Raw genomic sequence first — 13,233 nt, 5'->3', positions numbered from 1 at the left:
GATGGTCACTGCTTGGCAGCATCCTGCCAAAGGGATGGGCTCCTCTTCTAGGGCCCCTAGTGGGTCCTAGGCGGGGTAGTACCTGAACTTTAAACCCCTAAATATAGTCGTATGGGTCTAAGGAACATCCCACACCAATTTCAAACAAAACGAACACGTAAAACTCACTAAAACACATCAAGACACATGAAAACTTTCTAAGACACACCTTTCGAACGTCATGGACGTTATTGGACGTTTGACCTCCAAAATTCATCAAACATCACACACTGAATAAGAATATCAATGTAACTCATTTTAAAACGAAACTAAATCAGGAAACATTCATGAAGTTCTAGTTCACCTTAGTTCATTTTAGGGGGTTACATCTAAAATGAAGAAAGTGTCATTCGAGGATGAATGTTGTCCAAGTGGGGGAGAATGTAACACCTCTAAATGACATAGGTTAAAATAGGGCATAATGTGTTCCTAAAAAAGTCTTGAAGTCGAAAATGGTTTAAAATGATGTTTTAAGTCAGTGTCTAAAGATTAGGTTAAGTATGAAGTCAAACGTCAAGGAATGACGAAGACGTTCAACGACTAGTCACCAATGTGCCTATGTGTTTTCATGTGCTTATGTGTGTGAAATGAGTTAATGAGGTCCTTATATAGCTGATAATAGTTTTTAGAGTCAGCCTGTTGATTTAGGTAAGGTTTGGATTTCAAACATCCAAGAACGTCTGGTGATGTTCGAAAGATAGCCTTTGGACGTCCTTGTGAGTTTTGATGTGTTTTAGCATGTTGCGTGGCTTGTTTGATGTTAAATCTGATTGGATATGTTCTTAAGACCTAGACGTGTGTGTTTAGGGGTTTAAAGTACGGGTACAACTCCACCTAGGACCCAGAAGGGGCCCTAGAAGAGGACCCCATCTTGGAGCTCAACACTGCGTGGCAGTGGCCAAACAACGACCCCCTCAAATGATGGCGCGTCGATTTGTGGAGTCGAAGGGTACATGTCCTTCATGTGGAAGAGCTTAAGTCCCGAACGACGGACCACCATCGACGGGGCGTAGGCCAGTCGACGGTCCGTCGATGGGGGGTGGTTATCGATGGTTCCTGCAAGACAACCTACTTCACTGTTAAGGCTTGGGATTTTTGGGAAATTCACCCCAAGTCTTATAAAAAAGGAAGACGGTTATTTTTGGTGTGAATATGTAATTTAAGTGTATTTAAGATATTAAACTCTCATATAGACACTAGCACCTAGATCAAAACCCATTCCCTACCAAAGTTTTTCCATAAAACCTCCATGAGAGATCAAGATGAAGATGGAACTTGATGATGGATAGTCAATTGATTTTATGCTTCAATTCTCTTTGGATTATTCTTATAAGTTATGGTAGTTCTTCATCAAAGGCTTGATATCACCTTAGAGTCAATTTCAAAGATGATTTCAAAGATTTCAAAAATATGAAAAGGTCCAATTTCCATTCTAATTCATGGGTTGTTGCATGAAACGTTTTCAAATATTAAGATATGATATTATTGATGAATAATTGATGTTTTCCAATGAAAATCTCCATGAACCCGTGATCTTCTAAACTCTCTATATTTTAGCTTTGTTCTTGGTGAATTGATTATGACTTGATAGTAGTGAGGTTGGATTGATGGTATGCTGCTCTAACTCTCTTGATATTATGTATAGATCTAATTTTACAATGATTATTGGTATGGTCCCCTTATGGTGGCGGTGCTTATGTGTTACATTTGTGAAAGATGTTGCCTCGTCGGCATTACTTTGTGAATTGTAATAATATCATGATTAGGGCTTGTATAGAGGATATGTGTAAATATGTTTATGTGAAGTAAGGTGATCATGCATTAGGTGTTGTATCTTGTATAAACATGTGAATTGAATCATGATATGATATAGGTGTTAATTGTGAGGATGCACAATGAGGTACTTTAGAAGTGCTTGTGTGATCACGTTTGAATTATTATGTTATGATTCTTCTTAAGTGATGATATATGATGGAGTTGCATATGAATGTCTGATGATTAACATATTCTCTTAAATTTCTAGGTGTGAATAAGATAGTCTTTGATGACTTCATACATATGCTAATGTAGTGTATTGACTAGGTAGACCGAAGTCCCTCTTCTTGATGCATGAAAGATATGTGAATATGTGACTCGTTGACTTAGTATTGTAAAGTATCTTAGTCTTGTATGGCTTATTGACATGTGACCTTGAATATAGTTAAGAAGGTCCATAACACCTTTACACAAGCCACCTCTTTGTTCCTCAATTTCTTTACTTGCCTATCAAGGATTTGAGTCGAAACTTCCTCATAAGAGAGATTATCCTTCACACCAAGACCCTCAATAGGAAGAATATACTCAGGATCACTGATACACTTCTTACGCATGGAAACATGGAAAACCAGATGAATCGAAGCCAATTCACTAGGAAGCTTCACTTCATAGGCAACCTTACAAACCCTTTGCAAGATTTCATAGGGACCCACATAACGAGGACTCAATTTCCCTTTCTTGCCAAATCTAACCAATCCTTTCATAGGTGAGATTTTCAAATACACCTTATCACCCTCTTCAAATTTCAAATCCCTTCTCCTATAATCGCCATAAGACTTTTGCCGACCATAGGATGTTTGCAAGCGATTTCCTACAATATGAACTTTCTCCAAAGTCTTATAAATCAAATTGGGACAAAGAAGAGAAGGCTCACCCACTTCAAACCATTCAATAGGAAATCTACACCTCATAAAATACAAGGCTTCATAAGGAGCCATGGATATGGATGAATGAAAACTATTATTATAAGCAAACTCCACCCAAAGCAAATGTTGGAAGACCCCGAAGATGACCTAGGTTAAATACAGCCTAACATGTTGGTATTGATTTTCTATGGTCCTAAATATGTCTAATATATGGTATTGAGGCAGTAGCTAAAGTATTAGGGGTGTTGGAAGTCAAACGTCAGGGGATGACTAAGACGTTTGATGACTAAGTCACCTAAATGTCTAAAATGTGGTTTTATGTGTTTATGTGTGTTTAGAGGTGTTTTTAAGGTTCTTTTTGGATTTAATATACCATGTATTGGCAGTGGTTAATGTTTCGTGAAGTTTGGTGGTCAAACGACCAAGAACGTCCAAAATGTTCGAAGATATGTCTTGAGTTGACCCTGTACATCTAGGCGAGTTTCGTTGAGTTTTACGTGTTCTTTTTGGATGAAATTAATGTGAGAGGTTTTAAACTTGTAGACGATCGTATTTCAGTTTGAAACGTCTGAAAATTATCCCAAGGACCACCAAAGGGTCCTTGAGGAAGGGCCCAAAAATCAGTGTGCAGGCTTTCCCAAGCAGACCTTGGCGAAGGAGCAGTCGACGGCCAGTTGTGGCTGTGACGCCCCTTCAAAGGGTCCCGTTGTGAGGGAATTAACCATGGGAGAATAGAGGAACCTTTTCAAGCCACTGTTGCCACCGACGGAGGCCTGTGACGGCTCGTCATGGCTGTGACACCCCATCAAGGACAAGCGTCGCACGCAACTGCCTTCCTGCGCAGGCTGCTGCAAAGTCAAGGGGTGAAATTTTAAATTCACCCCACTTCTAAATTAATTCATGGAAGTTTAATTAATGGTCATTTGGTTATTTAATTAAGTATATAAAGGGTAATCACATGGAAGATTTCATTCTTCAAAATCATAAATCCAAAACACTTAGAAAATATCCCAAAACCTCTATTGAAGTCCAACTTGAAGAGGCAGGTTGGTGATGGGTTTTTGTGTAGAAATTATTCATAAAAGTGAAGAATTATCATCCTTTAGGTATGGATTTTAATCCTTGAAACTCGTTTCATCAAGGAGCCCAATTCTCAACATGTTTTTCAATGTTTCTAAAGTGAATTGTCCAATTTCATGATTCTACCATGGGTTCTTGCATAAATGATTTATAAATATTGAATTATGATCTAATTGATATTTTTTTTTATTATTTCAATATAAATTACCTGTTAACCTATGTAAATTTTGGATGAACCCTAGTTTTTGACTATAATATGGGTTACTTGATATTAAGCTAATATTGATGAATTCTTATGTAGTTTCTTATGGGCTTTCTAATGATATAAGAATTGTATTCAATTGTTATATAATTTATACTATATTGTTAAACCTATATTTAATTGATAGAGATTTCAGTAGATTTTATGATTGTTGCTTGAATTGTTTGTTATGGCCTTGGGTAAGGGCCTTGTGATGTTGAGTTGGACGATTTAGCATTGAATTGAAGTGTGAATAAGGGAATGAAGGTATGCTTCCCAAATTTCTTTAATTTGATATTAATTATACTTCAATTCTATTGTATTAGTATGGTCCACGTATGGTGGCGGTGTTATGTGTTTTACTTGCAATTGACATGGCCTTGTCGGCGTTACTTTATGCAATATTATGAGCATGGCCTTATTGTCAACTACTTGAAGTTATGTGGATATTTGTTTAGTTTGATTATGTGAAACATGACTTTATCTATCTACATGTGAAGTTATATAGTCATATAGGTATGCTTCTACTTATGTTGCCTAAAGTGATCATGTTAGATTATGACTGTGACATTATGATTATAGTGTTAGGTTAAGTCTTGGTTACTCCTAATTGAATTTATGAGTCTATGTGGAGTATATTAATAATGTCATGATGATATATATGATGACTTGAGGATGTTAGGTTGTTTTAGAGGTGTTTCTAGAATGACTAGTATTATGTGTTAAACGTGAAGTATGTGATGTCTTGTCTTGATTTACTTGTATCTCTTGCTTGATATATATATGGTTATGAAAATGTGATGTCTTCTTTTAGGGTGTTATAACTCTTAGTCTTGAATGTATGAATGACATGTGACTTTAAATGATGTTATGAGAGTCTCTTATGTGCAAACCTTGATTTAAGGGTAAGGTTAAGATTGATTGAAGTGTAAGCTTGATTGAAGTGTAAGCCGTAATGGTATCCTTCAAAGTAAAGGAATGATGTACTTAATCCTTAGGAAAGTCATCATGAGATTCTTGTTGCCATTGTGAGGTAGCCCTAGTGGAACTTCCTTGGTAGGGTAAATATGATTGGGTTATGAACTTGTTATGCAACCCTTTTATATGAACCTAATATATGAATTACTCTATGAGAACGAAGGCTAGCACCGAGTGAGTATGGTAAGGGAAAGTAGTTCTAGTTAAGTATGAGACTAGATTACAAAGTATGCCCTTCATATTTCTTAATCATGTGCCTACATGGGATGTGCCTAAGTTCTACCATTGGCAAGTAGAACAACCTCATCGGAGTAGGATAAAACTCCGAATTCCATGTCTAGCTATCATGGTCTATGTCGGTTATTGCCTATTCTCATCATATATAATACCTATTAGCATTAGAAAAGTGTATGAAGTTTAGGTGGTCGTAAAAGACGCTATCTAGACATTGCACAATAGACTTTGAAGGTGTTATGTGGAGTTCCTAGGTCTTGTCCAAGACAATTATTTAAATGTCCTTTATGTGATGTATGAGTCTTAATGAACTAATGACTTATGTTATGGAGTATGTAAAAGGAATAAGTACCTATTTAGAGTATTTAAGGGTTGTCTAGTTAAGGTGTGTAGGGGGAATAGGAATGGTCACTTCGTATCTTACCTAGATGAGTCTTAAGAATGATTCTAATTAGGGAAGATTTTGATTATGTGGACATGATCCAAACTTACAAAGTCATAAGGATTATTTACGTAGTCTTGAAGAGGTCAACCATGGACATTATCTTCTTGACCTACTTAAGTAAGTCTTTTGATAGCCTTGATGAGGAAATGTCATAGTGTTTATATGTTTGACGTCTTTAAGTGTGTATGTGACTCATTATAAGTAATCCTAAGGATCGTATAGGCACATCTAGAGAGGGTGTATGGACGGCCTCTCTTTGTCTGACTTAAGTGTATCTTAGGATGACTTTAAGAGAGGAAATTACATGCTATAAGTATCTTATGTGTTTTAAAATTAATTAATGATGTTATTATGATAAAATATGATTTTCAAATGAAAAGATGCATATTTCCAATAAAGTCCGTTTCCATGATTTTTATGCATGTAGCCATACTTAGTACATGTGGTTGTACTAACTCCATGCTTTTATCTATCTCTATAGTTCTTGGTAGGTGAAGAGCTTTGAAATGTGAAGACTTGGACTTAGAAGATCGTTCAAGTGAAGTTGAAGTATGTCCTCACTTGACTCGAGGGAATATATGTCTTTCATGTTACTTATTGAAGTATTGTAATAGACTAAGTATTTCTATATTCATATTTTGAAGTATGGGTTGTGTCCCAAGTATTTTTGTGTAAGATGATGAGATTGAGACATAGTATTTCCTATTACTTTATTATGAAAGAGATTTCGAAGACTATATAATGTTTTGTGAAAAGTTTCAATTGGGCACTACTTTTCGCTACGTATATGCAATGAATGATATTAAAGGGCTTGTCTAAGAACAATGAGAGTTCGACGATGCCGGTTACAATCCAAGATTGTACCCTATCTTCTAGGGTGTGGTCTTAGGATGTGAAAAATGTTTATCCCAATTTCCCTTAAAATCAATAATACAAGCCCTAAGCATATCTTCAAGGGTTTGAATAGAATGCTCCGCTTGACCATCCGTTTGGGGATGAAAAGCGGTACTTAACTTCACCTTAGTACCCAAACCTTCTTAGAATGACCTCCAAAACCTAGATGTGAATTGTTCACCCCGATCCGGTATGATGGATATGGGAATACCGTGGCGACACACAATCTCATCTTTGAAGATCCTTGCATAATCTTCCGCCAAATAAGTAGATTTGACGAGAATAAAATGAGCGGACTTGGTCAACCTATCTACAACCACCTATATAGAGTCATATTGTCTTTGAGTTCGAGGCAACCCTACTAAAAAACCAAATAGATGTCTTCCAAATTCAAAGTAGGAACTTTAATTTCTTTTAGTAAGCCACCCGGCTTTTCATGTTTGGCTTTAACTTATTTGAAATTTGGACACTTAGCAACAAAATCAGCTATGTGATTTTTGAAACCTTCCAACCAAAATACTTCCCTAAGGTCATGGTACATTTTTATTGAACCCGGATAAATGGAGTAACGTGATGCATGGGCTTCCTCAAGGATACGGTTCCTCAACCCATCTATATTGGGAACACACAATATTCCTTGGTACCTCAAGACACCAACTCCCCTAAAGAGAATGACTCATTAAGCTTACCAAGAACCGACTCCTTCAACTCCATCAATAATTGATCTAGGTGTTGTTTGGACTTCACCTCAACCACCAAATATGACTCGGAGTTATGATAAACCATAAAATTACCATTCGGAGAATCTTCCAACCTCACACCGAATCTAGCCAACCTATGAACATCTCTCACTAGGTCTTTCTTGGCTTTCTGTATGTGAGACACACTACCGATAATCTTCGACTTAAAGTATCCACAACCACATTGGCGTTGCCGGGGTGATAGAGAACACTCATGTCGTAATCTTTCAACAATTCTAACCACCTTCTTTGTCGGATATTTAACTCCTTTTTCGTAAACAGATATTGGAGACTCTTATGGTCGGTATATACATTAACATGGACACCATACAAGTAATTTCTCCATATTTTAAGGAAAATTCCACGGCCACTAATTCAAGGTCATGAGTTGGATAGTTTCTCTCACGCACCTTTAGTTGCCTAGAAGCATAGGCTATTACCTTCCCGTGTTGAATAAGCAGATACCCAAAGCCACTCGGGATGCATCACAATACACAATGAAACCCTTTATACCCTCCGGTAGAGTCAACACCAGAGCGGAAGTAAGCCTATCTTTCGAATTTTTGAAGCTTCTCTCACATGCCTCCGCCACTCAAATTTCTCTCTTTTGGGTCAAAGTAGTCAAGGGAGATGAAATGGACGCAAAACCATCCACAAACCTCAGATAATAACCCGCTAGACCCAACTCTGTTTTCCTTGGATCAACCTAGAGATGACATGACCAAGAAATGCCACCGACCTCATTCAAAACTCACATTTGCTGTACTTGGAAAACAATTGATTCTCCTTAAGCACTTATACCACCACCCTTAAATTGTTCATGTGATCACCCTCATTTTTCGAATATACCAAGATGTCGTCAATGAAGACAATGACAACTGAATCTAGTTAACTACAACACACTCTATTCATGAGATCCATAAACACCGTCAGGGCATTAGTGAGACCAATGGACATTACTAAGAACTCACAGTGACCGTATCTAGTCCGTTTGGTATTTCCTCACCTCTCACCCTAAGTTGGTGATACCCCGATCTCAAGTCAATATTAGAAAAGTAGATTGCCCCTTGGAGTTAATCAAACAGGTCGTCGATCAACAGGATACTTGTTCTTAGTAGTGACTTTATTGAGTAGGCGGCAATCAATGCACATCCTAAGATACCCATCCTTCTTCTTCACAAACAAAACCGAACCACCCCATGGAGAAATACTAGGTCAAATGAAGCCTTTGTCTACTAGATCCTTGAGTTGAGCCTTTAACTCTTTCAATTCGGCTGAAGCCATCTGAAAAGGAGGAATTGAAATGGTATTTTTCTCTGGTAAGAAGTCGATACCAAAATCAATTTCCCATTATGGAGGAATACTAGGAAGATTATAAGAAAAGACCTCTGGAAATTCCCTCACTACATGGACCGACTCAATAGGAGGACTCTTACTATGTGATGTAAATACCCTTTAGAGATCATTTTGCATGCTTTCAAACAAGAGATGATACGAACTCTAGGAAAAGAATTCCCCCCCCCCTTCAACACTAAAACGGGCTCATTTGGAATGTTAAACTTCACAATCCTTGTTCTACAATCTATAGAGGCAAAGCAAGCATGCAACTAATCCATACCCAAAATTACATCAAAATCTAGGATATCAAGTTCTACTAGTTCAACATAAGAAACTCTATTGGGAAACATTGTAGGACAATTTCTATACACCCTTTTTGCAACAACCGCTCACCCACCTGGGTAGACACTATAAAAGGTTCATGCAAGATATAAGGCAAAATGTCAAACTTTTTAGCTACCAGAGGAGTAACAAATAATAAGGTAGCACCATGATCAAGTAAGGCATATACATCAATAGAGAATACTTTCAACATGTCGGTCACCACATCGGGAGAAGTCTCTTCCTCACCCCTAGAGCGCAGATAATAGAAGTGGTTCTTCTTTGGGGACTCATTTGTACCACTTGCTTGAGCTTGACCACTACCCTTGTCTTCACCCCTCACATTAGGTCAATCCCTAACCTTATGTCATTTCTCCACAACCAAATGAATTATCCATTCCCTTAAGACAATCACCATAATTCTTCTTGCCACACTTTCTAGAAGTTGGCTTCTTGGTTGGTGAACTAGTATACCTTCCCTTATATTTAAGGTTAGACATGTTATCATCCCTAGTCTTAGGGAAATTTGAAGGAACTTTAAGTCTTCGTGCTGCATTCCTTCGATTATTCATTTCATATAATCACAATAAAAGGATTAGATGCAAAAGCACACAATAAGTATACTCTAGTTGCACGATATTGGATTCCCAAGAAAGTGAGAGTTTCTTAAGCATCACATAGATTTCTATTCATAAGTGTGGCACCTTCACAATTATAAATACGAACCTACATAGACATGTTTGAGAGAGACGTCGACTCAAAACATATTCTACAGCATGCTTTGATACCAAGTTTGTCACATCTGGGAAAAACCCCCAGATGTAACCGTCATTGTCGTCCTCTTGGAGTACTAATACCATCCTCTTATCTTACATCATTACATTCTTAGGTAAAATTTAGTGGAAAATTTAAAAAAATTCATCACTTCTAATTGGATGTTTACATAGACCTCTATATACACATAATATATATACCGAGTATACATAGACCCTTCGTATAGGAAGATTACTTAGTGTTCTACTTTTATTGCACATAGATATATAAAAGATAACATAGTCTCAAATAGTCGTCTCATCTCATAACAATCTAATAATATAATATCAAATTGGGCCTAGCCCATACATTAATACAATAAGACCACATATAGGTCATACGAGTGTTTAGTTCTCAAATGAAAGGACACAAACATAAGAGTCTTAATACTAAAAAAACTTCATAGCTTGATATTGGTATTGCCCTCAAAAAGTGAGGACCAACCAACCTTGGATGATCAAGAATTCCAAGTCTTCTTCAAAGTTGTGTCCAAAAGCCCTTCAAGGACCGAAATCTAAAATGTTGGCGAAAAGGAAGAAATGGGGTTAGTACACCACTTTTACTAAGTATGAGACCATATGCACACGTACTTTGAAACATGCTAAGAAAAGGAACATTTCATAAAGTATGCACTTTTCATTAAAAACCTTTATGCACATTCAACAAGACCATACCAACCAATAATACATGTTCATTAAGTCATAGGCATGTGCATCAAACGAACAACAACATCAAGTCTAGTCAACACAACATGCATATCATATAATTGAACACATAGTCAAGTAACTCTAGCACTAGTTATAATATCAACAAGCATGTGTAAGAGTACATTTAAACATAACCAAAGCAAGACAATTACCCATGAACCCCTATCAAGTCAACAAGTGCAACGACTAAGCAAAGCCCCATAACCTTAATTAATCAAGTAACCCAACAAGAATCATGACTAACATCCTACTTCACATAGCATAGCATTTAAGAGTACATATAGTCTTACTCTAACCATATAGACCAACACATTTACATAAGTGAAACTAATCAATCATATAGTATCAACAATGTGCAAGTTCATCATATACATATCATATATCATCATAAGCATATTCATACATAAGATTAATCAATCATATAGTATCAACAATGTGCAAGTTCATCATATACATATCATATTTCATCATAAGCATATTCATACATAAGAACATCCTCCTAAGACTCCCCTCAAGGCTAACTATTACAATGCTTACATAGAGTCCCATACCCCTACTTAGACTAAGCTAGACCCCTTAGGTTATCACAGTTAGAGTTCAAGTCCTTTAGTTAATTTTACCTTTTGGGAACATCTTGTCCTAATCGACATACACAATATGAGTTGATGTAGAATTCGGTGTCATAAAATCCTGCACCGAATGAATGCGGACTACTTGCTGAGGTAGTACCAAAACATGAACATAATAACTACGTGGATCCACTAGCTAGTATTCCAATGGGGGCAACATAGTTCAAGAACTAGGAGATATATTTGGGACCCTCTTTATGCTACATGCATTGTAGTCTCCAATCTCAAGAGTACATTAGTGATCCTAACTTCCCTATGTGGGAAGGGACACTCCTCACTCTAGTTCACTCGATGCTAAGCTAGAGTCTCTTTTTAAAATGTCTTTAACGTCTTTATTGATCATCATGGCTTATTGTAGGTCATAGGGTCTAACCCTTATATAAACATCATCATCATCATAGCTTAATAGGAATTGCATGAGTATTGTCTTTTCATTACAATTCATATAGGTGAGGTTAGCACATTAACATCTTTATTTCATGATAAGGCACATTTGTAAATCATTCACCATCCTTATAACATTTACATCTTAATCCAACACCTCACAATCATAATCAAGAAATTTCAATTGAACATCATACCACCCTATCAATCATAATACAATGAATACTCTGATACAATATCATAACTTAATCACAATTAACCACAATTTGAAGTAAAGGATAGGGATCAAAAGACTTACAAAGTCTTGTTCATAGTTCATCATAAGGTATTACCACAACCCTTAATTCAACCCAATTAGAGTATAACATCATCATAATTAAATTACCAACATGATAACAAGGCTAGAAGAATCACTTCATCACAATTCAATACTAGATCATAGCTTAAGACAAGATACTTAGGTCAATTCACAATATACTCCATAACCTAGATCATGTTCTCAAGAACTACCATTAAAGATTAAAAATATCCCTAATTTGTTCATGATTAGTATAAAAACATCATATAGTAGTAATTTAACCAATAACCAAGTCAATTGGACCAATATAACCTAATTCATACAAAGATCATAACCTAGTGTTAAGGGGTAAAGGTCATCTTCTACAAACTAGACCAAACCATCAATATATACAATAATTAGGTTAGAATACATGTTAATACATTCATAATATCGAAAATAAATAATAAAAAAATCAATTCATAACATCAATTTCGAGATTGGATGAAACCCACTTGAAAACTCAACTTTTGAAATCAATTTGATTGAACCCTTTAAGGAAAGAGGTCTGAAAAGTGAATTAGATCCCATACATTACTAATTGATGAAAAATTGATGGTAAATTCTTCCCTTTACAGCCCCTAAACCCTCCCTTATCTTGGTCTTCAATGGTGTTCTTCAACTAGAGAGAGAAAGAAGAGAGAAGGACGAGAATTTGAGTTTGTGAGTTACGAGAGTTTAGGTTAATCTAATGGGTTGGGGCCTTTATATAGGGGGTTAATTAACTTAATTATACACACATTAACCCCTAACTAATCACTTAGCCCTTTAATTAATTTATTGGAACTATTTAAAAACATGCAGCAAATTACAGTTACCAGAGACGACACCATGATAGGGAGATCGTGGTTCAATCGACGGCCATTGTGACCTTCCGTGCTGCACATCTGCCTTCTTGGTCAGATACTATGAAAAATGAACCTTCCATGACTTTTTTTAAGTGTCCATCAATGATTTTCATCGATGCCTCATTGATTCACCAATGGCCCGTATGTGGCATCTGTTGGTGACACTGTCTCTTGACAGCTTTGCCCACTATTGCAAGGGTCCTCCTCAAGGGCCCTTGGTTGGTCCTTGGGGAGTCTTACCCGGACTTCTAGACTATAAATCAAATTAAACACTTGTTATACACCCATCCACCAATTTTTATCATTTTCCGACTTCTAAACGCTACTCAAATAGGCTAAGGCACCCTAGTACCCCATTGAACTAGTTTCTGGATGTCATCGACGTTCTTGGATGTTTTGGTTTCTTGAATTCCTAAATGACTAGTATACATTAAAATGGACCTTAAAATAGTGTGTATACCTTAGGACACTTTTTTTAGGCTCTACAACGCGTCTTAGATTTTTGAAGTATTCCATTATAACTG

Source organism: Solanum pennellii, chromosome 8, assembly GCF_001406875.1.
Source record: "Solanum pennellii chromosome 8, SPENNV200".
Lineage (NCBI taxonomy): Eukaryota > Viridiplantae > Streptophyta > Magnoliopsida > Solanales > Solanaceae > Solanum > Solanum pennellii.
The sequence above is the reverse complement of the archived record's forward strand: the minus strand, read 5'-3'. Positions refer to the sequence as shown.